Genomic DNA, 26,533 nt, shown 5'->3' with positions numbered 1-26,533 from the left:
AATAAACTCCCAAACTAAGTTAATCAAATTACTAAGATTGTTACCTTTAACATATATATTTTACCTACAACTTAAATACCTTATACACTACTATTTCATCTGGATTGGCATGGCTAGGTGGTTTGGGGTTCTCAATTCGAAATCTGAGGGTTACGGGATCAAATCCCCGTCACACCAAATATGATCGCCCATTCAGCTGTGGAAGCGTTATAATGTTATTTTCGTTGGTAAAAGAGTAACCCGAGGGTTGGCTGTGGGTGGTTATGGTCAGCTGCCTTCACTCTAGCCTCTCACTTCTAAGTTACTGATAGGTAATGTATATAGCCCTCGTGTAACTTGCACGAAATTAAAAAAACAAACAAAAAACACTGTTATAATCCATTTTCCCATTTATCTTGGAATATATACATTGCTGGCCAAAAAACCTTAAGACCAATGAACTTAAAGAAAAAATATGCATTTTGCTTTGTTAGACTCAACCACTTATTTGAGTAGAGCTTAGGAAGATGAAAATAAGAAAAGGGAAAATAAACAACTTTTTTAGCATTAAATAGGGAAAATGTAAACACAATGAAATTAGCCTCAGTACTAGCTAGTCAAAAGTTTAAGACCATACCAAAAATAAGTCCTAAACAGGATAGGAAGTGCCCAACAAGATATTTCAGTAGTGAGTTGCACGGCCGTCATTGCGAAAAACTTCAAACATTTGCTTTGGCATGGTCGATATAAGCGTTTGCAGAAGGCTGGCTGGACATGGTATTCAATTTGTGAAGATGGCTTCACGAAGATCATGTACTGTTTGGAATTGACGTCCATTTCTATAGACTTCCCTTGCCATCCACTCCCAAACATTTTCAATGGGGTTCAGTTCGGGCGAACACGCTGGATCGTCCAAAAGAATCACGTTATTCGCCATGAAAACGTCCTTTGTCCTGCGGGCTTTGTGGATTGCAGCGTTGTCCTGCTAAATGATCCAGTCATTTCCAAACAAGCAAGGACCTTCAGTCGGGTGTAAAGAGCACATGTGTAGCTTTATGCTTCCTTACAAACAACCACAGCCATGTCTTTTGAACTGAAATATCCCCAAATGTCCAAAGCTAATTCGTGTAAGAAAATCTATGTCCTATTTCAGTACATTAATATAAATTAGTTATGATGTTACATTAGTTCTTATCAGAATGTTATTTTCTTTTACTTAATTAAAGGGATTTAAGTGTGGCCTAGTGTAACTACATAAAAAAATATATGGTAAAAAACAGCTATATTTACCCAAGTGTTTTCGCTGAATTATCTTAGTGAAAATTATACGTTAACCTACTTTCAAAGAGTGGATAAATTGCTCGTTTAAGATTCTCATCTCGTATGTCTCTCGTCCTTTATAAGAAAAGTCACGTATTTCTTTACTTTAATAACCCATCAAAGTGAACTTAACTGTGATACCTGGGTATAATCTTCAAACACCCTGAATTAATCAATTACGGATTTCACAGTGTTCTTGTACCAAATGTGGCTAGCGAAGATAACCCTTGCGTAGCTTTGCGAAAAGTTAAAAAAACAAAACAAAAACACTACTATAACCCATTTTCTCATTTATCTTAGTATATATGTCTTTGTCCTCCAGTGGCGCAGCAGTATGTGTACAGGCTTATAACGCTTGAAACCGGGTTTCGATACCCGTAGTGGACAGAGCACAGATAGCCCATGTGTTGCTCTTACCAATACGTTGTAGTAAAGCCACACATAGCTTTATGAGCATATAAAACTTAAAACTTTCAAAATATTCCTAAGTTTTGTAAAGATATTTCTAATGTAATTTTACCACATTTAATATTCTATATTATTGGTCCTTAAGCGTGCAGAGAACACTAATTATTATTAATACATTAGTATATACTAGTTAAGAACATGTCATATTATTGCCTTATTAGAAAGTTCTAGTCTTTTACTTATTTAATTGGATTAAGCGTAGCCTAGTGGTTAGTGTGCCCGACTGTGAATTTGAAAAACAGTTTTTTCGACTCGTTGCTGCAAAAAGCAATCAGAACTTTAAATCGTGGGTGCGCTATAAATGTGACAGTTAAATTTCTATAATTCGGACAGACAAGAGAAACTTAAACGTCGGCGATGCCTGTCTCTTAAACCTAGTATTTCAACTCAGAATGAGGTGTGTTGGTTATTAGCAGATAGCCCTTGTATAACTTTACGAAAAAGACTTTATAAAAGTACTCATATAATTCATGATATGTTAACGATTGTATGACTGTTATCGCTTTTATAAGTTTTTTTTTATATTCTTAATGGGGTGAGGTATTTATAATTCTTCTTCCATAATTAGGAGTTTGAGACATGTATGGCATAACCTTATGGTTATAGCATTCAATTTGCAATCTTTGTGTCAAAACCTTCCGTCAAATGTGCTCGACCTTGCAGTAGTGAGGACGTTATACTGTTACGGGTAATATAACTATTCAGTCAGGAATGAGTAGCCTAACAGTTGGCGGTGGGCGATCTCGAGTAACTGCCTTTCCTCTACTCTATCACTTCAAAATGAAGTCGGCTAGCACAGGTAGCTATCTATCAAGTAGATTTAAGCGAAACTTGAACAACAAAAACATAAAAAGATGTTCATGGTGTAAGTTGTTATATAGAATATAATAAAAAACAACAGGCGACCACATCGATTGTATCCGACTGATTAACCTATACATCCTAATCATCACAGATATATGATATTACATATTTTTGCTTTGTTTGATACATCAAATTAGTTACATTATTTATCGGGTTCTTAAGTGTCGGTAGTTAAGTTTTATCAGAAATATTATTGATACTGCATGTTGCTGAACTATCAAGTTTGTCTGTTTTGTTTGTTTGTGTATTGAATTTTGCGCAAAACTACACGAGGACTATCTGCGCTAGTCATTTCTAATGGAGCAGTGTAAAACTAGAGGGTAGGGAGCTAGTCATCACCACCCACAGCCAACAACTGGGCTACAATTTTACCAACGAATAATGGTATTAACCGGGACTTTATAACGACCCCACGAATGAAAACGCGAGCATGATTGGTGTGACGGAGATTCGAACTCGTGATCCTAAGATTTTTTGTTTTTAAATGTCATGCAAAGCTACACAAGGGCTATCTGCGCTAGCCGTCCCTAATTTTGCGGTATAAGACTAGAGGGAAGGCAGCTAGTCATCACCACCCACCGCCAACTCTTGGGGTACTCTTTTACCAACGAATAGTGGGATTGACCATTACAATATAACGCCCTCACGCCTAATAGGGCGAGCATGTTTGGTACGAGGGAATTCGAACCCGCGGCCTCGAATTACAGGCACCTGATCATGCCGGGCCGATCCTACGATTACGAGTTCAACGCCCTAACTAGTTGGCCATACAGGTCATCAAGTTTGTCCCTGAAGAAAATAGGCCCATCTTTCGAAAGCTCTAGGGTTATGGGTTTTTACCATATTGTATTAAGACTTATTGAACCAACATACATTTCATACATCATGAATATACACGTTATAATTGTTTGTCTAATTATAAGTTTTCACCAAAATCAGAAAGTTTATTTTTAGTACCATTCCTTTCCACACACATATATATATATATTTATTATTTGTGACTGTTCGTTCACTATCCCGTATTAGTGTTAATCACCATATCAGCCAAAGAAGTGTTTCAGTTCTAGTAGCCGTAACGCCGAAATGTTTTTCTTCAAAGATTGTCTTTTCTTTCTGTTGCAGCAAATTGGTCGTAGAAATATTTGAGTTAAAAATATATGTTATCAATATTTTTCATCTTTACTTTAACAAAGACAAAACAAAAGTTCGCAAAATATTAACGTATATTTTCAAATACTGATCATTAAAGAACGTCATCTGTGACTGAAACAGTTTGAATGTGTCTGTTTTAGGTAAAGATTTAAGTATTTTAGGGTACAAATATATCTGAGATTCAAGACACTATTTTTATCAAGCTAGAAAAATACATTTAACGAATAAACTGGAACAAACATTCATTACTTTCACTATGGCTGGTTGTTTTTGTGACGTAATCTGAAACATTTATCACCTAGACACAACAGTGTCCTCTGCCTTATAATGCTGCGTTAAGTTTTTATATTCCGTGTTTAGAAATTTTCAAATCGTGTAATAACAGATTAGAATTACTGCTGTAATTTTAATTTTTATTATAAGTTAACAAATAAAAACAACAGAACTCACTTTGTATACAGCTGACCCTGCTGCAGCCGCAGAAGCTAAAAAAACCCCCTAGCGTTGGAGATTCGGTAACTCCATCCATATATGCCAAAAGGGCGATTCCAGTGTTACACAAGATGGCTGCAACAATCTATAAATATAATATTTTTAATACACAGAGCTTGGTTATGAAAAAAATAACGTGTTTATTTTTTCATTGATGGAAAGATTTAGTTTTTTAATTTGTTTAGAGACTTCATAACTTAAGTTGAATTACCTAGATTATTATAGGTCTATGAAATAAAATATTTTTTAAAGTTAGACTTTTATTGAGTAAAATTATAGATTTTAGTCTTTAAGAAGATTAGAAATTACCAGCTCTGATTTAAATGTTTTCCATTGTAGTAGCTGATCAAAAGGAAAATGCTGTAAGACGTCATTTTTCATATATACATACTATTTTTATTATTTATCAAAATGGTACGTTTTCACCAAAACCAAAAATTTTAATTGTTTATTTATAGTTAAACACAAGGATACATTATAGGTTATCCGTGCTTCGTCCACCACGGTTATCGAAACCTAGTGTCTAGCGTTGTAAGTCCGCAGACACACCACTGTACCACTAGAGGGCCTTTAATTGTAGTAAAATGGAGTACCACATACATAGTAGTAATATGTGCATATATAAATATGTATTGTGAAAATATGATCTCTATACTATGAGGAAACAGTTTCAGAAGATATTTTTATTTACGTAATAAACATTTTGTGTGTGTGTGTTCGTCCTACGCACAGCTATCACAAATCAATGTTACCTTTTTGGATGTGATAAAAAACAAGAAAACCGATCACCTTTATATTACAATTTGAACCAATATAATAGAAATATCTTCAAATATTTATTAGTAGCTGGTTTTTATTATAAGATATGTTAACTGTTTAGAATATTCCATTCGTAGAGCAGATTACGTGTGGTTTACAGTCAGAAAAATAGTTGATGTTTGTTCCCAAACAGACAAGCTATGCCACAATATTCTCCATATTCACGATTTGATTTACTGAGGCTGAATGTTTAACCCAATTCAGTAAATAAATTATTATTTGATAATCACTGATGAATATATATACACATAGTTATGAATCAAGGAAGTCCTAACCAGGGTTTTAGGAAACCATCTAAGAAGTTTTCAAGAACTCGATGAAACTGACCTCGAATAATTCGTTAAGTTTATTTCACGTACATCTTAACACATCTCCTGAAACATCAAATACGCATAACTGAATTGTTTTTTTAAATATCGGAACATTTTTTAATCTAAGCGTTTTTCTACGAACTTCAATAAATTAACAAGTCGCCGTTGAATCAATGTGTGGTCAGTGAGATCTTTAGAAACGTATAGTTAAGTATACTCTTAGAAAAAATGAGGATTAGAAACTTGTTCCAATAATGAGACAAAGTAAAGAACTTTAGCTAAAAAAATATAATGGATGTTAATTTAACACAAATTACAACACCATTATAAACAACTTACTACTCTTTAGTGATTTTCAATTATTTTCATTACGTTATTATTGATAATAGAAACTCTTAAACTAACTGCCACTATATAAATTCCATTATATTGCGAAATTCCATTTATGGGTCTTATTTTTAACTGTTTTTTCCTGTCGTAGATTTATTTGACATCTCAAAACAAATGAGGTATTTATATGGTTAATATTGAGAGTACATTATATTGAAAGGATTTTAGAGTCTCGCCACGTCGTTATAGTCCATGTCGTATGTTCAGTCGTATTCTACCTGATGTCAAGGCATGTTGACAATAGTTCTGCGACATAGATTTTTGTTGAGCAAGCATCCTCCCTTCAAGATTTCTGTAGTCAATTTACTGTATAAAGACATTGTTTTACAGGATCTATTTCAACAGTCCCATCATACAAGATTCCGATTTTAAAAACGCAAATCAGCAACTTTTATGATAATCACAAATGATATAAAGTCACATTGGAACGGCAACGTTTTCCAACAGGCAAAAAAAAACAATGAATACAAAAATCAATAGATGAAGGTATCAATATTTTATAAAAATAGTATGCAGTATAATCAACAAGTATCTTCATTTTGATGAGTACTCGAACACAGTTTGTTTCCACGATACATCCCGTGATGCGTTGCTTACCTCAATCAGCTGGTGAATAAAACGGCTATTAATGCTATTTCCTACAAATACATATCGGACAACTCGCCAGATTAAGTATCTATGAATTTCTTTGGGGTGAGGCTGTTGAAACTGGTGCTGGGAAACCATTGCTCTCTTACACTACGCGGATTATAGAAAGCTTGCAGGGAGAAATGTACTTTCTAATAACTTACGAAAGAGCCTTTTACAACGGAAACTACACTGAAGGGGTATTGTCAAGATGCACTGTGGCATGGACTGTAACGACAAGTGAATCTCAAAAATAATATTAATATAGCCTACTTAACATTTAATCCATTTTCTTTCTTTCTATATTATTCATGGATAGTTTTAATCAAATGTCTGAACATTTGAGGTAAACCAACCAGTCTGAAAAAAACGAAATGTTTTTCCAATTCTAACATTTGTTGCCATTTTTAAAATATCATCAATTCGGTGAATTGTACGAATGTTTTACAGCAAAGAAAAACTATTAATTTCATTTGAGGCACAATCTAACTTCTGCTTTTATCGTCCACGTTCTTTGAATAATTAAAGTTTATCTTTAACCCACTTACTCTTATCCCAACAAACTGTTGATGAAGGACTACCCAGGAGAGAAGGTAGATAAAAGATACGTTGGACGAGAACAAAGCTATGACATCAGTAGTATTCAGGATACGGAGAGAGCAGACAAACATGTAATTGGTTACTACCCAAAGAAGGCAGAACAGTGAACACCTACCAAGGAACTGCGACGCCGAGAAGCCCATTTCACGGAGCTGGTGGATGCATTCGCTGTAATAAATCATAGTCACTCATACACTTGTTCCTGAGATAAATAATATACAGAAACCTTTCATTAAACAAATTTTAACTCTATAAAAGTATTAATTAATCAGTAGAAGCGTGGAGTTACTAAACGGCACAAGAAAGAGCGAGAGGCGACAATTTTGTGAAATTACAAGAGAGCGTGGAAATTAACACTGTGCTTTGAGAAGTAATCGATCAATTGACCAAGTATTCTTTATAACAACAAGAAAAAAACCTGAAGAACTGGCCAATAAAAATCCACTTTAAAAACTGAGAAAAAACAACACATTCAAAACATACATATGTAGAAGGAAAATAAAAATGCCATTGTTCAAAAACAAACACGTGAGGAATTAAACAAATGGTCAATAACTGAATTGCTATAAGTGACAAATAAAAACTCTGTAACCAGAGCGCTTTCGAAAAGGTGGACCTTTCAAAATCGTTCAGGTTATAGGGTTTTTTATTCATTTCTATAAAGGCATCTTGAGCACACGTGTTTTTCTATCATGAATATGTTGATATAAATATTGTATACATGTTGTTACTGTTAATATTATACAAAACAAGTCAGTAGAATAATATTCTAATGATATAACAATATCCAATTAATTATTCAATCGAAAGCCTGCATTTGTTGTTATTTTCTACAGCTTAAGATATACGGTAGATAGTATAATATTCAAAGTGGTTTTCAATTTCAATCATTCACCACAAAATAATTTTTTCACGAATTGCTTCGACATTCTAATAAAATAGAAAATTAAGTGAAGGTTTGTGTCATAACTTTCAAATATTTGATTTCAGTCTTTATTAAAACAACTAAAAAAGAATAAAAGTGAGGAACGAACAGAACACGAGGTTTCAACGAATTAACTTGTAATTATTAGACGGTTCATAGTAGTTTTTGTTTTACTAAACTCAAGAGTTAATTTATCATACCAGCATAGACATGGACAGGTAGTTAGGACGCTTTACACATAATCTTAGGGCTTCATCAGAACTTTAGTTTTTCTGAAAATTACAGTCCTGATGAAGCCCTACGTTGACCAGAATATTTCTTTGTTATGTGGTAGAGCGAAACTAGGCTGAAATAAAAAGATTTATCTTCTGGTGCTTTCCCCCAGTAGCACATCGGTACATCTGTGGACTTACAATGCTAGAATTCGGATTTCGATGCCCGCGGTAGGCAGAGCTTAACTTCAAACAAACAATCAATTATTTTAGCGGTTAAAACTTGAAATGATATAACAGTTTACTCTTTGCAGTTGAAGGTCAGTTTTGATGGAGCAGTCAGCAAGCCCTTGCTGTTTTGGGCATGAATACACTGCTTATATCCCATAGTATGGATATACTTCCATCATTGGTATTGGTAAAATATCACTTAAAAAGAGCTGATTATTGTATTATTATCAAATATTATAATTTTTACACTACGCTTTTTCCTTGTTATAAAGTAATCACCGATATCAATAGGTTCTTAAACCTACAAATCAACTTTAATTCGTTGAATTGCACTACGTTAATAAACTTATGTTTAGTATCATTTATTATCTGTGTAATGTTTTTTTACTGCGCAATATCGGTAGCGCTCATAAACCATTTAAACAGAGCTGTATGGACAGTCTAATTTTACGTAAGGGGCAACGCGCGGTTGTTTAAGCTATGTTTATTTTCCTGGTCGTGTTTAATCTTTCACATCACTTCTCCCTTCTGACTGTAATATACCTTGTTTGTTTTAAAATTTCGCGTAAAGCTATGCCAGACCTTTTAGAATTGATAGAGTGACTAGAAAAAAAGCATACAATCCACAGTATCATGGATCATTTTTGGGCTGTGCTATTCTTGTCTAATCGAGGACTTGAAATTTACTTTCACGCTTATGACACACCTACAGTGCCCTCCCCCAAAAAAGCGGAGTTTATTTTTCTTTTGTATTAAGGTTTGTTTGTTTTTTAATTTCGCGCAAAGCCAGAAGAGGGCTATCTGCGCTAGCCGCCCCTAGTTTTGCAGTGTAAGACTAGACGGAAGACAGCTAGTCACCACCAACTCTTGGGCTACTCTTTTACCAGCGAATAGTGGAATTGACTGTGACATAATAACCCCCCACGCCTGAAAGAGCGAGCATGTTTGATGTTACGGGAATTTTTGTGTTAAAGCCAGATAATTAACTGTACTGTTTGTAGCATTTACAAAACATGTTTCAACAAATGAGAGAATGTAACATAGCAGCGACCGGTTACTCCTGTTTGTTAAAACAAATAATGTAACAACAAATGTCCAAAATGTTCTACCAAAGAATTTTCAAGTTGGTTTCAAAATCTCTAGACAAGGTGTCAAAGAACAAACTTCCGCCATCAAAATTTTACTCAATTTTTATATCAAATATCAAAACTGCAGATAAACATAGTATTCGGGGAATTTGATTTTTAATATTACTTAGAAGTGAGATGTGAATTTAACATAGAAAACAGAAACAACTAACACAGTAGAAGCTAACAAATTGATCAGTTAAAATGATACGAGAGTTCCCGTCAGAGGGCACTCGACTCGAATCCCGTCACCAAACATGGTGGTCAATCACCAAATAAATAGTTGGTCGTGGGTTATGTTATAAGAGACGGCTAGCTCTTAAGCAGCCACTAAACGTTCACCATCAAACACACTGCTTCAAAACAATACGACCTTTTAGAGGTTAGCTGGTACTTATAACATTTCAGTTACGACAGTTAGTTTGTTTCTAACTAAGCCACACAGTGGGCTATCTGTATGCTGCCCACCATGAATATCGAAACCAGGTCGGTTCCTAGCGTTGTACGTCCGTGAATATACTGCTGTACCACTAACGGCCCAGTTACGACAGCTCAATGTCACTGTTATAGAGCAATGTAAAACACACACACATATCCAATTAATTTCTATTTAAATTAGGATATACAATGGAGAAGCATAACAGTAAAACTGTCGTTGTTGTTGTTTGTTTGTAATTAAGCACAAAACTACGCAATAGGCTACATTTGTGTACTGCCAATCACAGGTATCGAAAACCGGATTCTAGTATCGTGAGTCCGCAGACACAGCGCTGTGCCACTGGGTAGGTGAGCATAGAATTGTTGTCAATAAGCACATTTACACTGAAGTGTTGGTTTAACATGGTTTATGTGTCTTAACAAGTTGGTATTTTTTTCATTTCCGCAACATTAAACTGAACGCATCACTTGATAAGAATTAAAAACAAAACTCACAAAATAACTCTTTTTGTCGTATCTTTTCCTGCTTTTCTTAGTATTCTGAATCCCAGGTAGATGGGAAAACAGAAAATGTTCCAAAGCGTACAAAACCAGATGGTGAACAAAGGAGCATTGTACACAGAGAGAGATAAATGATCGTGTAAACCAACTTTGACTGATGCCGTAGGTTCGATGGTTGAATTCTGTGCAATCTGTGACGGAAACTGAGCGACGTTGGAGAGTGTTAGCTTGAGCATGTGAGCCATTCCGATCCACGAGCCAGCAAGAAGTAATGTTAAGACAATCCCTAACATTGTTCGTTGCAGTTTCTCGGAGCACATTTGGCAATTTGTTGTATTTATCGGTGGTCGTATGTCATTTGTGGTGTCCGCAACTGTAAAATATCACAAAAAATAAAACAAAACTCGTTCATTAAGAGGCATATGCTAGCAATATTTATTCAAACATTTTGTATAAAGTATATATTACCAAACTGTATTGTTTATATGTAATGCTATAATCCTAGCTGGTTTAGTTATTCAGTTACTGACTCTATGAATTGTTCCATGCAGCCTTGAAATAAATCATCGTTGTTTTGATCTTTTCTAGGATGAAATCTACGAACACTAAATTATAGATTTTTGTATTTTTATACACAATAGATATAATCTATGTTCTCCTCCCGGTCTAGCATGGCCTAGTGGTTAGGGCCTCGACTCGTAATCTGAGGGTCATTGGTTGGAATCCCCGTCACACCAAACATGCTCACTCTCTCAGCCATGGGGGCATTATAATGTGGCGGTCAATCCCATTGTTCGTTGGTAAAAGAGTAGCCCAAGAGTTGGCAGAGTGTAGTGATGACCAGCTGCCTTCCCTCTAGTCTTACACTACTAAATTAAGGCAGGTTAGCGCAGATATCCCTCGTGTAGTTTTGCGTGAAATTCCAAAACAAACTCTTCCCACCAAAAAAAAAAGTTTGTTTTTTTCAGATTATGTATGTATGTATAAGAAATTAAAACCTCTGGATGCAGAACAAACAGCCTTAAACTGACGTCGCATTGTTGACTCAGCTTTAGCTGTACATGTCTCGTAAAATTTCAGTTTATGGCTCTTTATAATTTTACTCTTAATAATTTAAATTACGTAAATCTGCATAAGGGCACCCCTCTTTCTAGTAGCTAAAGGTATCTGTTAAATAAACAAAAATTAGATACAGGACTATGTTAGATAACGTTTCTCGATCTTTGTTCTTTTGTTTTTAAATCCCTAATGATGTCATTATAATGAGATAATAATTAACTCACTTTACTGATTAAGTACTCGTGTCTTTAATTTCAAAGGCAAAATTCTGTAAATAATTAAAAACGTGTCTCAGTTCATAGCATTTTTTCTGGTTTTTTTGGGCATATTTCCAAACATGAACTAATCCTTATGTACAGTCGAACGTTTTCCAGCTATTGTACAAATAATATATGGTAATAGAGCTATCCATCTGTGGGTGATGGATACTAACCCACGCAAGTAATGCATCATCTTGATGGTACAATATATTAACTTGAAAGTGCTTATTTTTCGTAATTTGCGCTGTTTTGGTTTGTTCTGATTTGAATTTCGCGCAAAGCTACACGAGGACTATCTACGCCAGCTGTCCTTAATTAAGCAGTGGAAGGCAGCTAGTCATCACCACCCACCGCAAATTCTTGGGCTACTATTTTACCGACGAATAGTGGAACTGACAGTCACATTATAACGTCCTACGGCTGAAAGAGCAAGCATGTCTGGTGTGACGGAAATTCGAACCCGTGACCCTCACATTACGAGTAGAGTGCCTTAACCACCTGGCCATGCCAGGCCTGCGCTGTATTGAAAAATGCTTTGTAACAACGATCGAAGGTCATTTATCGAGTTCATATAAATTTATACATAATAATACTGAAATAATGTAATTTAATTCATATAAAGCCAGTTTAGTAGTAAAACTGACTAAACATTTCTGTGCTACCTATTAATTCTACGAGTTTTCGTCTTTACAAAAAAAAATATATCTAACCCAAGAATTAAAGCAGAGGTTTAGAAACAGCACTGGAAACAAATTTACTGGCTATTATTTCATCAATAATTTCATTCAACTCACATGAAATACAAGTTCATATTTAAACGTCCATGCGTTTTCTTTTATTTGCTTATATATATACAGTTTGGGCAAAATACGTCACAACCATGGAATTATTATTATTACTTCTTCTTCGAAATAATGCTTCAAATAACGAAACTTGCCTTATCATTGACTTAAGGAACATGGGTTATTGTTTAACATCTCGATTGTGACAGACAAGGCCTAAAATATGGAAATTTTAAACGTTAGGTAATAGAGCTAGTTAACTTTGACTTTGCGATGTTATATATTATCATATTACGTCTAGAAACGGAAAAGGAATATTATGTGTGCTATTCTAGCAATGTCATGTTCACAGCAAAAGAAATCTGGAAAAATTATAGTTTGTTATTCTTTTCTGGGGAGAGGATGTCTCCTCCACTGAATTTTTCTATAAGTTTAGGTAAAGCATATATTAATTTATACAAGAAGATTCACGTGCTTCTACTTACGTAATAAAAGTAAATAACGTTTGTTTGGGGTTCGAAACAGTCTTCTTCTTAGTCACGGTGAGTTTCAAGTAATCGTAATGATGTTTATAGATTTATCTAGTTAGTCTAAAAGTTATTTTTATGGAAGTTCAGTTCTACTATTTCGTAAGTAGAAAGGTTATTTTTAATTACCCGTGGTGTCATTGCTTTAGATCCACGTGTGACGTATTCATGACGTCATATATGCAATCTGAGAATGTAGAAGAATAAAGTTCTTTGTGACGAGAAATGGATACGAAATGAGAAAATCGTAACCTCTTTTGTAAATCTACTTGCACACAGAATAAAAATTTCGCGAAGTTCGGGGTTTCACATCGCGTGAAAAAATAGTTTTTTTAGTATCATGTAAGTAAGAGTCCCATTAAAATGTGATAGACAAACGTGGAAACGAGAACCTCATACATGATAAGCGTGTGTAAGTCTATTCTTTATTTGGTCTCTGTTGTCTGATTCTGTTAGAAGTAAATGATAGAGAAACGAGAATCCATCTGATCCCACATTCTATGAGCGTCCTTCCTTGTACGGAAGCTACGTTTCATCTCCTGAATCAAATTGAAACTGTACAGACATCATATACTATATCAAGATACCACCAGATAAACTGGAAGAGCTAAGATATGGAAATGAAGTTTCGGTTACACGAACATTTTATTTCTTTCAAACCTCTTTACACAGAAGTTACTTCCCAACATCCTAAAAAGTATAGCTTTATTTATAAGCTTACCAAAAGAGTGAAGCTTTCTCACACATGAAACACGAGAAACCTTGCAGAATTTGTAGTACATAAACACCTGTTAAATGTTTTGTTATAAGTTAATTTTGAAGCAGACAATGAACTGCTTTTACAAATTCTTAAATAAGCATTACGTATTTTCGTTTCTTAGAATAGGCTAGAGAGAAAACATTTTAAACCTAGTTAAGTGCAGAAAATGTAAAATGCTGAAACATTTTTAATGTAGACGAAACAGTGTCGACTAGTTAAACACAATCAAACAAGTTTATTTAAAGATAAAATACCTTCTAGGTAATTTGTACTGTAAGCAAGATCCATTAAACGCACATTTCTCTTTTGCAATTTTTTTAGACATTGAAAATTAGTAAAAGTTCCTTGTTCCACAGCCTTCCTTGTATTCTGCTTTCTGTTGTATTAATGATAGAAGTAATCGATTAATTGTGGGGGGTGTGAGGTAACTGGTTTCTGAAAATCTCTACTTGTTAGAGTTAAAATTATCCATTTAAAACGTTATTATTGTCCCCTGCTGGTACAGCGGTTAAGTCTACGGATTTAAAACGCTAAAATCAGAGCTTTGCTATAAGAACAACACACACAATACGCGTGTTTCGTTGTTACTGGTTTGCTCTTCCATATAATGGCTTGTTGGAGTAAAGTGTATTTTTAAAGAAAATATATATTGTTGTAAATAAATACATAGGTAAATATACAAATATATCATTGTAAGAAATACGTGACTAAGTATATTATATAAGTAATGTATTTATATGAAGGTAAGAAATACGTGACTAAGTATATTATATAAGTAATGTATTTATATGAAGGTAAGAAATACGTGACTAAGTATATTATATAAGTAATGTATTTATATGAAGGTAAGAAATACGTGTAAATGTGTTATATCAGTAGTGTATTTTATCATTGTAAAGACTACGTAAACTAAATGTGTTATATTAGTAATGTATTTACATTATTATAAAAACTAGTAAACTAAATGTGTTATATCAATAAAGTATTTACATCACTGTAAGAAATACGTGACTGAATGTGATATATCAGTAATGTACTTACATCATTGTAAGAAATACGTGACTAAATGTGTTATATCAGTAATGTATTTACATCATTGTAAGAAATACGTGATTAAATGTGCTGTATCAGTAATGTATTTACATCATTGTAAGAAATATGTGACTAAATTAAATAACCAGTAATGTATTTATATCATTGTAAGAAATACGTGACTAAATGTGTTATATCAGTAATGTATTTACATCATTGTAAAGACTACGTAAACTAAATATGTTATATCAGTAATGTATTTATATCATTGTAAGAAATACGTGACTAAATGCGTTATGTCAGTAATGTATTTACATCATTATAAAACCTACATAAACTAAATATGTTATATCAATAAAGTATTTACATCACTGTAAGAAATATGTGACTGAATGTGATATATCAGTAATGTATTTACATCATTGTAAGAAATACGTGACTAAATGTGTTATATCAGTAATGTATTTACATCATTGTAACAAATACGTGACTAAATGTGTCATATCAGTAATGTATTTACATCATTGTAAAGAATATATAAACTAAATGTGTTATATCAGTAACGTATTTACACCATTGTAAAGAATACATGAACTAAATGTGATAATCAGTAACGTACTTACATCATTGTAAAGAATACATGAACTAAATGTGATATATCAGTAATGTATTTACATCATTGTAAAGACAACGTAAACTAAATGTGTTATATCAGTAATGTATTTATATCATTGTAAGAAATACGTGACTAAACATGTTGTATCAGTAATGTATTTACATCATTGTAAAGAATACATAAACTAAATGTGATATATCAGTAACGTATTTACATCATTGTAAATAATACATGAACTGAGTGTATTATATCATTGTGAAGAATACATGAACTAAATGTGTTATATCAGTAATCTACTTATATTATTGTAAATAAAACGTGATTTAAATTCTAGTTCTATCAATCTTACGTTTTTAGAAAGAAATAAAAGTTAGGTTATGTTTATAAAACACCAAAACTAAATCTACTTCGTTGTCTTTATGCCATTCACGAAACATTTTGAGAGACATGAATCATGTTTAAGACTCAAAAAACACTTCTTTTTGTGGAAAAACACTTTGAAAGAGAAAAATTTATAAAAAAACAAATTCTCATCACTGTTAAAATAATTTAGAAAATGCCAGAAAAAAAGATCTGGAAGCCATGTGTGTTGTACAACGAACCTTAAAAAATTTAATAAGAGAAAAAAAAATCGTACCATTTCAGAATCCTTCGCAGTGTTTCATTTCAACTAAACTTGACTAATAAGATTCACTGAAACCTAAGTTATGGTGGTAAAACAACGAAGCTTGTGGACATTAACGATGTCTGAAATAGCTCTCTTTAGTTACACAGGTTAACCGAAGCCTCTCCTGAACCAGAGTGTCATAAAACTATAACTTTGTTTTTCCTATCGGGTTTCTCCAGCTTGTTACCAAGACGATAAAAATATTGTTTCAACGTCTGTGTACTACGTCTATTTTCGGTTCGGTTAAAACAGAAAATTTATCATGGCGAGAAAGTTTATAATTAATAACAAAAACCAAACAAAAAATACACTGGTGATCATGGAAACGAGCAAGTTTATAATTAATGTGTAACAACAAATGATTTGGTCATTATGGAACGCCACCTAGTAAGTAAAAATGGCGTAAGTCGAGAAATATAATGTTGAAAAACACTCGCGGACATCAGCGCAAGCAACCTTGATATTTACCTTTCATGATTAACTTCGTAATTTCAATCGTTTAAGCCTAGTATTGCTATTCGGTATACTACAAGCTTAGGCCTATCGTTGCTATGAGTGTTAGAACTAGAAGCCTTTACTTGAAGGGAATTGAACTCTGTTTTTATCGTATGAAATCGGAAGTACTGATTCAATTAATTTATATGTCAAGTACGAATGAGGATTGTAATACCCTTATTATTCTTTTATTTTCATAAAATTACATCTATCCTCGTTTTTACTTGTTATATATCTCTCATAAAAAATACAGTAGGAGTTTGGAAGGAGACAGCCTTTAAATGCTATATATAGTTCAAATGGAAAATATTTCAAAGTCCGCGTGCCGTCTGTTGATGGAAGTTAAAGTACACCCATTTGCAATACTGAACACACCTAACATAGAAATATAACTTGCTTGTTACTGGAACTCCTTCGGTTCGAAAGATACTGCCACGTATCTGTTCAACTATATCGGTGAAAAAAATACGATGTAACAAAGCTCTGATTGATTTTGAATAAATACTTGTTTAATTGATATATTTGTGTGTGTGTAAATAAACATTTTCTTTGCTTTTAATTTTAATTACAACTAGTTTTGTTAACCCTAAAGATAAATAAAATATTAACAAATAAATAATACCTATAAAAACAAAAACCTAGTCACTTCTTAAGAATTAAAATTTCCCGCCTGTTTCTTGTTTATGAACGTTTCAGTAGAGAAACAGAAATTAAACATAAACATTAACTTCACATCGTTATTAGGCCCGGCATGGCCAGGAGGTTAAGGCACTCGACTCGTAATCCGAGGGTCGCGGGTTTGAATCCTCGTCACACCAAACATGCTCGCCCTTTCAGCCGTTGGGGCGTTATAATGTGACGATCAATCACACTATTCGTTGGTAAAAGAGTAGGCCAAGAGTTGGCGGTGGGTTGTGATGACTAGTGTCTTCCTTTTAGTCTTACACTGCTAAATTAGGGACGGCTAGAGCAGATAGCCCTCGTGTAGCTTTGGGCGAAATTAAAAATAAACAGAAGCACATCCTTATCTGTGAGATTATAACAGCCAGTTATCTACGATTTTCATACCATATAAAACTAACTGAAGATTTTACAAAACAAGGGGCGTATACATATTCTCGCCTCTTTCATATTTACCTCTTCCTATTCGTCTAATAAGTTTTTCTTGATTATTATATTTATTCTTCAAAACGCTGACTGAAGATCGTTTTGAATGAAACACGTTTCTGCGAAACATAAAAACACTTTCTGAAACAATAGTTATTTATAAAGATTAATAAAGAAATAGTAATGCAATTGTTTCTGTGACAAGCATTGGAAGGACTGTGGTACCACTGATAACCAGTGTGGTAAGAAAAGAATCAAGGCGTCTTCCATTCTTTGTTCGAAACGTTTAACAAGTAGGTTCTGTTTTAAATTTCGCGCAAAGCTACATGAGGGCTATCTGTGCTAGCCGTCCATAATTTAGCAGTAAAAGACTAGAGGGAAGGCAACTAGTCATCGCCACCCACCGCCAACTCTTTGGCTACTATTTTACTAACGAATAGTGGAACTGAACGTCACATTATAACACCCCGACGGCTGAAAGGGCGAGCATATTTCGGGTGACGGGAATTTAAACCCGCGGCCCTCAGATTACAAGTCGAGTGCCTTAACCACCTAGCCATGCTGGGCCTTAACAAGTAGGAAGCTAGGAATAGGTACTAATATTTTGCACGTATTTTACTTTCGTAATTAAAAATAATCCAAATTTATTTATTGTTTATGTTGTGAAGAGGACATTACTCTTAGTGGTTTCTAATTACTGGACGTACATTACGTTTGATAAGAAACACAAAATAAATTAACAATAATTAACATATCGAATGATAAGTTACAAGATTATGAGGGCCGGCATGGTCAGATGGTTAAAGCACTCGACTCGTAACCCGATGGTTGCGGGTTCGAATCCCCGTCACACAAAACATGCTCGCCCTTTCAGCCGTGGTGGCGTTGTAATGGTTCGGTCAATCCCACTATTCGTTGGTAAAAGAGTAGCCCAAAATGTGGCGGTGGGTGGTGATGACTAGCTGCATTCCCTCTAGTTTCACGGTTAAATTAGCGAAGATAGCTCTCGTGCAGCTTTGCGCGAAATTCAAAACAAACCAAGATGAGGAATTTGTTTTAAGTACACAAACCAATAGCATTTTTAATCTTAACTGCACTGTTAGCGAAAGTAACACTGATATTAGGTCAACGAAATTACTTTTTAAACATTTAAGTTATTAATATTTTTAATCTATCGATTTAGAATTCATTTTTATGTTGTGTATATTCTACTTCTTCACAGAACCCTTTCTGACTTTATTACTTAAACTCTTTGTTGTCAATAGAATTTCTTGCAAAGCTGTTTGGCGCTTATTTGTTTGTTTTGAATTTCGCGCAAAGCTACTCAAGGGCTATCTGCGCTAGCCGTCCCTAGTTTTGAAGTGATGCAAGAGAGAAAAAACAGCTAATCAACTATTGTTCTACTCTTTTAATGACGAATAGTGAGATTGACTGTCACATCATAACGCCCCTATGAGTGAAGAGATCGAACCAACGATCTGTATATTGTTATTCGAGTGCCCCAAACGTCACATCATACAAGAGTGTTTACTAGTTAGATCTCACATAATTCAATGCGCTGATTTTAAATACAAAAATTATTTTTCACTACGATGAGTCTTATTTTCTCAAGATATATCCTAAATCAGTTTCGCAAGCTACACACCTGACTATTTTAATTTATAGCCCACTACAAATACAGGTGTAAGTTACTTTAAAATGGGTTTAGTAGTGCATTCGATAAGTAACCTGGCTGTATTTCAGCGACTTTTGCTAGAACACTGTTTGACTTATCTTCGCTCCTGTATGGTTTAATATTGAGAACACTGTTGGACTTATCTTCTCTCCTGTATGGTTTAATGTTGAGAACACTGTTGGACATAACATTTCTCCTGTATGGTTTTGTATTGAGAACACTGTTAGACTTATCTTCTCTCTTGTATGGTTTAATGTTGAGAACACTGTTTGACTTACCTTCTCTCCTGTATGGTTTAATGTTGAGAACACTGTTGGACTTAACTTCTCTCCTGTATGTTTTAATGTTGAGAACACTGTTGGACTTATCTTCTCTGAGAACACTGTTTGACTTATCTTCTCTCCTGTATGATTTAATGTTGAGAACACTGTTGGACTTACCTTCTTTCCTGTATGGTTTAATATTGAGACGTTTCATATCGATAAAAGACTTAAAATGTCTCCTATTTTGCTTTAAATATTGAGAAAACAGATGACAACGTAACTAGTACGTTCTTGATTTAAATAGTGTAACTAGGATATGTTAGATCACAAATCATAATTATAATACTATTGTTTAGTGAGGTTACAAAGGCATGTTACAACAGACAACGTTAAGAGTGTTTTATTGATTTAAATATAGTAACAAGCGCAATGTTAGATCAGGCAACGTAGTTAGTGTATTACTTTAGATAAGGTAATTAAAAGTATGGTTAGATCAGACAAAGTAATTGGTGTATTCTTCATTCAGATATCGTAACAAGCGTATCGTTAGATCAGACAACGCAAATTCTGTATTCTTGATTGAAATATAACTAAATTATATTAGTAACCCTTGGGAATTTTTTATTTCAATGTTTCATTTTGACTCTTATTGCAGTTTTGTTATTTCTATTAATATGCTAATTTCATTGACTTGTTTTCTTTCCAGAAGTGTAAAATATGCAATTTTATGACCAACGGCTTTGGTTTCAATATTTTTGAAACATTTGGTACTCAAAATACCCTAACATTTAGATACTGTAAACAGTTTATATTAGAAAAAAATATATTCGAAGCGATTTATAAGCACTAAAACATGCAAGGATAACATATACAAATATAACATACGGATGGGTAGGGACTTACGGGCCACCCTGTATATTCAAATATAATAAGACTTAGTTCTTCTGGGTCATATCGAATGATTAATGATGTGTAAGTAACTTCCTAACTGTTTAAACTTCAGGACTTACCTAGGGCATGGTTTGACATCTGGTGAATATGAACCTGGGTTTCAGCAGGAAGTTGATTAAGAAGGCCTGGAAACCCTTCCTGAGATAAGGATGTGATGGAACCCGTGTAGGCGCGAAAGAAAGACACGGAGTGGAAGATTCCGTTGATTTTTGAGTTGAAGCTGGAAAACTCCTTGTTAGGGTTAGAAGGTATTGAGTTTGAGAAACTGTGTATTTCCTCTGGCAATTCATCACAAGATGTGGAGTTAATTCCTGGAAAAGTGTCAGAATCATCCGTAATAACCACGGCTGGGGGTAACTTTGAGTTTGTTATTGTCCTTAAAGATTGGAGCCTAGGCCTCGTGTGGACACTTTCATCGCCAATGACCATGACTGGCTTCGTTTTCTGAATTTCGCAAATAATTCTAGTTTACAAAATTTTTCCAGCCGCTCTGGTGTTTAAAAATGCAAAGCTGTTTAATATATTTACCATGTGCGAAATATTGAAATAATAATAATAACAATCTTTATATCAAAAAACGAGATTAAATTAGGTTTTTTTCAACATCTTTTTTTTTTTTTTTAGAACGACACGTTTTGATAATACATTTTCTATCAATAAAATAAAACATTATAGCATTTTACTCTGAAATATCTTAAACAAATTACACAGTGAATCGCTCGAAATAAATATCCCTGGGGTTAGCAGTTAGTTTAGAGTCTTACAACGCTAAACTCTGTAATTAAAATCCCTGACATAGAGCAAATATGCAAATAAAATGAACTGTAAAATGAAACTTCTAAGCTAGAGTTTGTTTTAACTTATTCAAGTAGAATGTGTTTTTGAATTTCGCACAATGCTACACGAGGGCTATCTGCACTAGCCGTCCCTAATTTAGCAGTGTAAGACTAGACGGAAGGCAGCAAGTCATCACCACCCACTGACAACTCTTGAGCTACTCTTTTACCAACGAATAGTGGGACTGGCCGTCGCTTTATAACGCCTCACGGCTGAAAGAGCGAGTATGTTTGGTGCGACGAGAATTCGAACCCATGACTCTCGGATTACGAGTAGAATGCCTTAACCACATGGCCATGCCGGGTCCTCAAGTAGCGTACTGAATTACACTACTTTCCAGAGGAAAGTAACTGTGCTAGGAACGGCTAGCACAGATAGCCGTCTCTAATTTAGCAGTGTAAGACTAGAGGGAAGACAGCTAGTCATCACCACCCACCGCCAACTCTTGGATTACTTTTTTACCAACGAATAGTAGGGTTGACCGTTACATTATAACGCCCCCACGGCTGGGAGGGCAAGCATGTTTGGCGCGACGCGGATGCGAACCCGCGACCCTCAGATTACGAGTCGCACGCCTTAACGCGCTTGGCCATGCCGGGCCATAAAGTACAGAACAATATATCTACCTTCTTAACCCCAATTATAAAGGAACGCAAACTAAAATTGAGCCAATATAAAGGAACATGTTATACATATATTAATTAATTACTTAACATCTAACTGTAACGCCCCTTAAAATTTCGTACCCGCTCACACTCTCGCTCCTAAGACAAGGCACCCAGCACAGTCAGTTTCGAACACTTTATTAACTTGAAAATGACCCGAAAACATTGTTCTGTACATTATTTTAGTTAATCTTTTAATATCCATACCAGTTATTTTTAGAATACAACTGTAAAATCATATTTTAGTTAATAAGGCTCTTCTTGTATTGTGTGGTAATAAAGCTATAATATATTGTTTTGGTGCTAATATTTAAATGCACACAACTAACACTTCCTACTGAACAGCGAGAAAATGGTCTGTTTTAATTTCATTAATCTTTTTGCATTGTGAGCAATTTCATTTGTTTGTAATTAAGCACAAAGCTACACAATGGACTATTTGAGCTCTTCCCATCATAGTTATCGAAACCCTGTTTCTAGCGTTGTGGACCCAACACGGGCAGGTTGTTAGAGCGCTCGACTCGTAATCCGAGCGTCGTGCGTTCGAATCCCTGCCACACTAAACGTGCTCGTACTTTCAGCCGTGGGGGCTTTACAAGTGACGGTCAATTTCATTATTTGTTGGTAAAAAAGCACCCCAAGAGTTGGCGGTGGATGGTGATGACTAGCTGTCTTCCCTCTAGTTTTACACTGCTAAATTAAGGACAGATAGCCCTTGTGTAGCTTTAAGCGAAATCCAAAAACAAACAAACAAATATAGCTTTGTGAATCCGTAGACATACCGCTATATCACTAGGGGCGAGCAATTTGAATTCATGATTACACGTAACGAACGATAATTACTCTGATTAGAAGATTGACAAACACCTTCTATTAAACTTGACTGGACGTCAAAAAGAATTAATTTGGACTGAACGAAACGATTTTTACCATTTTTAAGAACAAAACTATACAGAAGGTTATCTACGTCAAGCCCATTGCGGATATCGAATCACTAATTTTATTCCTATAAATCTTCAAGTTTAACGCTGAGCCACCAGGATGCATTTTAAATAATAATTCTCTGGAGTTTGAAATACTGTTTAACGGACAAAAATAATTATACTTGGTCAGTTTCTGCAAAGATTGAATTTGATTCAAAGAAGAGTCGAAACTAAATAGAAACAACAGAACTACAGCCCAAGTTTTAAACTACGTAACTGAGACGGTTCTTTAGTTTGTCTTTTATCTACAACATATTATTTCACTAAACAATTGGCCAGGTGGGTTAAGGCGTTCGACTCGTAACCTGAGGGTCGCGGGTTAGAATCCTCGTCGCACCAAACATGCTCGCCCTTTCAGCGTTATAATGTGAGAGTCAATCCCACTATTCATTGGTAAAAGAATAGCTAAGAATTGGCAGTGGGTGGTGATGACCAGCTGCCTTCCCTCTAGTCTTGCACTGCTAAATTATGAACGGTTAACGCAGATAGTCCTTGTGTAGCTTTGCGCGAAATTCAAAAACAAACAAACAATAAACAACGTTTTAACACAGCTGGTTAAAATACGTTATTTTTCATGTTAACGTACCACAGTTTCTATGATAAGTTATAGTTTTGAGTATCGACCTACGTATTCTGTGTAGGTGATGCGTTTCCCTAAAAAATATAGATCACAAAGTGTGCTCTTCGAAATCAGTTACTTTGAATTTGTATGGAGAAAATATGTATATATTTCTGATTTTTAAAAACGTAAGGGAAAAAATGAAGGTTTGCTGTAAAGAGCAAAAATTATATAGTTACAACTGCTAATAAACTGCTTGAAATTGAAATCCCAAGTTGGACTTACTTTTGTGGAACTGTTCTTTAATTCACTTACATTGGAACAACATCTCTATCTCAATACATTATACAAGGGAGTTTTCATTGCATCGCATGATCCTAGTCTTGTGCCTTCTGTAACAAGTTTCCATTGACCGTAAGGAGGCGCTGTGGTAGAGCACGTCTTAGAAACTGAAGGATCGATCAACACAGTTTCCTTCGAATACAAATGTCACTGACTGATCGCCTCTCCGAGATGCCTGTACTTCTCTACAGCATTACCCAAGTCTTCCTTACGGTGCAAACATCGATCCGTGACGATAAATAGTGTGCACGCATGCGCCAATTAACTGCTAGAGTTACTTGTATTCTGTTTCTAATACAATGATTTAATACAAAAAGTTTCGTTCTGCTTGCTAATTAACTCCAATGTTTATAACGTAAATTATGTCTTACTTCAATAATTTCTTGTTATCTTCTTACGTTATTCTAGCTTCAACCTCAACGCTATTTAAAATATAAATATTTTATTTCATTATTTGATTAAAACTACTATAAGCATTAACATTTTTCTAATCGAAAAGGTAGTTTTCACATGTCTAATGAGTATAATATTCTATTGTTACTCTTTAGATATTATGAAATATATAATATTGTTGAGTTTTTATATTTTTTTTAGAACTAAGCAAAGTTTTCCTCTACCTTGACCTCTACGAAGTCATCTTCCCAGCAAAGTTTATATATACATATGCGTCTGGGTTAAGGATTCTTTTACAGCAGGTGTCTGTGAGTTGTTGGCGATAAATTTGATAATAAATGAACAGCACGTATTCCACTTGTTTTTAAAATAATATATATACATGCATTCGAAACAATTGAAATGTACGTACAAAACGTTTTCACGCTATGCAGATCACAGTTGTATCTTTAGCTCTATAAACTTCTCTTCTTGTTGTCAAAAGTCCATTAATTTTTATCGCAATAGTGTCCGTGCATAATTCACTTACGCTGTCGCGTGAGTTATCGCATTTGTATCCTGAATTTCCAATAATCATCTGCTTTTCGTACTTCCAATATTCGTCTGTTCTTCATACATTCAACAATCGTCTGATTTTTGTCAAAGCCAACATAGACGAGCTTAGTTTAGGAAACCTATTGACGAGACAACTTCTTTTTATCTCTTCTAACTGTTAATTTCACTCTAACATATCAACTGTTAGGCCTTTCACTCTCACAATGATAAGCTTTACGTTTCTTAACATTTACCTGACTCAAACACTAATTTATCTCTTAATAAATTGTGGTCAATACTTATGTCTCTACTAAAACTAGGCTAAACAATGACTGATATGTAGAGATACTGTGGTTAACACTGATTAATATTTAATAAAATTGTGTTAAACACTGACTAATGTGTATTGAAACTATGTTTTACACTGGCTAATGTGTGCTAAAATTATATTAAACACTTACCAGCTTGCACTAAAACTATGCTAAACAATAAATAACCTCTAATGAAACTATTTTAAAAACTTACTAATAACAATTTACGTTAAACACTGACCGGTACCGAAGTTCTCGTAATCACTAATTAACCTGTATTGAATCTATGCTAAACATTGATTAATCTGCATTTAAATTATGTTAAACCTAATATATCCGGAAATACGACATCCTTCATGCTCTTATTTGTAATATACAAATGAAAATGACTGAACAGAACTAGAAACATAAAAAAAACTGACGCTATGTTTCAAACTAACTGTTTCCCCTGTTTGTTGTTCCATATTTTTAAGCACAAAACTATACAAAGAAATATTCCTGTTCTGCCAAAAATGGGTATCGAAATCTGGATTTTAACAATATAAGTCCGCAGACATATCACTGGGTTTTGTTTGTTTTTTAATTTCGCACAAAGCTACACGAGGGCTATCTGCGTTAGCCGTCCCTCATTTAGCAGTGTAAGACTAGAGGGAAGGCAGCTAGTCATCACCACCCACCGCCAACTCTTGGGCTACTCTTTTACCAATGAAGATTGGGATTGACCCTCACGTTATAATGCCCCCACACGGCTGAAGGGGTGAGCATGTCTGGTGCGATGGGGATTCGAACCTGCGATCCTCAGATTACGAATCGAGTGCCTTAACCACCTGGCTATGCTAAGCCCTGGAGGAGAGGTTCCTCTTTGTTTTCAGTTTTAAATATCCGTTAAATAGACAGCCTTTACAAAAAAGCTCAGATTTTCTCTCTGGTATCTTTTCCAACTAGTTATAAAAAAAAGATTAAACGTTAGCTAGTTGTGTTGAAATAAAACGACTATTATGCAACGTAGCTCCTCTATATTATATCATGACAATATAGATTTTCGCTAAAAGTTCACGCTTTCTTTGTGACTCGTTCGTCCTGTGTAATATGAATAGTTCTAAGGCTTTTATAAAAGAACTGTTCACTAAAAGTTTTCTCTTCATAAGAGAACTGTTCACTAAAAGTTTCCCCTTTTATAAGAGATCTGTTCACTGAAAGTTTCCCCTTTTATAAGAGAACTGTTCACTAAAAGTTTCCCCTTTTATAAGAACTGTTCA

The 26,533-nt window shown here is 34.5% G+C and overlaps 1 pseudogene across 1 annotated transcript in view; it reads right to left on the bottom strand.

The window, feature by feature from the left end:
• Window positions 1–24,161, bottom strand: part of LOC143233684 (solute carrier family 35 member F3-like) — a 31,231-nt pseudogene extending 7,070 nt beyond the window's left edge. The window contains exons 1-5 of the transcript XR_013018273.1: window positions 23,980–24,161; window positions 20,710–21,094; window positions 10,451–10,829; window positions 6,971–7,190; window positions 4,234–4,360 (exon numbers count right to left, since the gene is read on the bottom strand). The product of XR_013018273.1 is annotated as a solute carrier family 35 member F3-like (transcript). The remainder of the gene's footprint in view (window positions 1–4,233; window positions 4,361–6,970; window positions 7,191–10,450; window positions 10,830–20,709; window positions 21,095–23,979) is intronic.
• Window positions 24,162–26,533: the final 2,372 nt, after the last annotated feature.

The sequence above is a fragment of the Tachypleus tridentatus genome, chromosome 12 (genome assembly GCF_004210375.1).
Source record: "Tachypleus tridentatus isolate NWPU-2018 chromosome 12, ASM421037v1, whole genome shotgun sequence".
In the NCBI taxonomy this organism is placed as follows: domain Eukaryota; kingdom Metazoa; phylum Arthropoda; class Merostomata; order Xiphosura; family Limulidae; genus Tachypleus; species Tachypleus tridentatus.
This window is presented reverse-complemented; position numbering and strand designations above follow the sequence as displayed.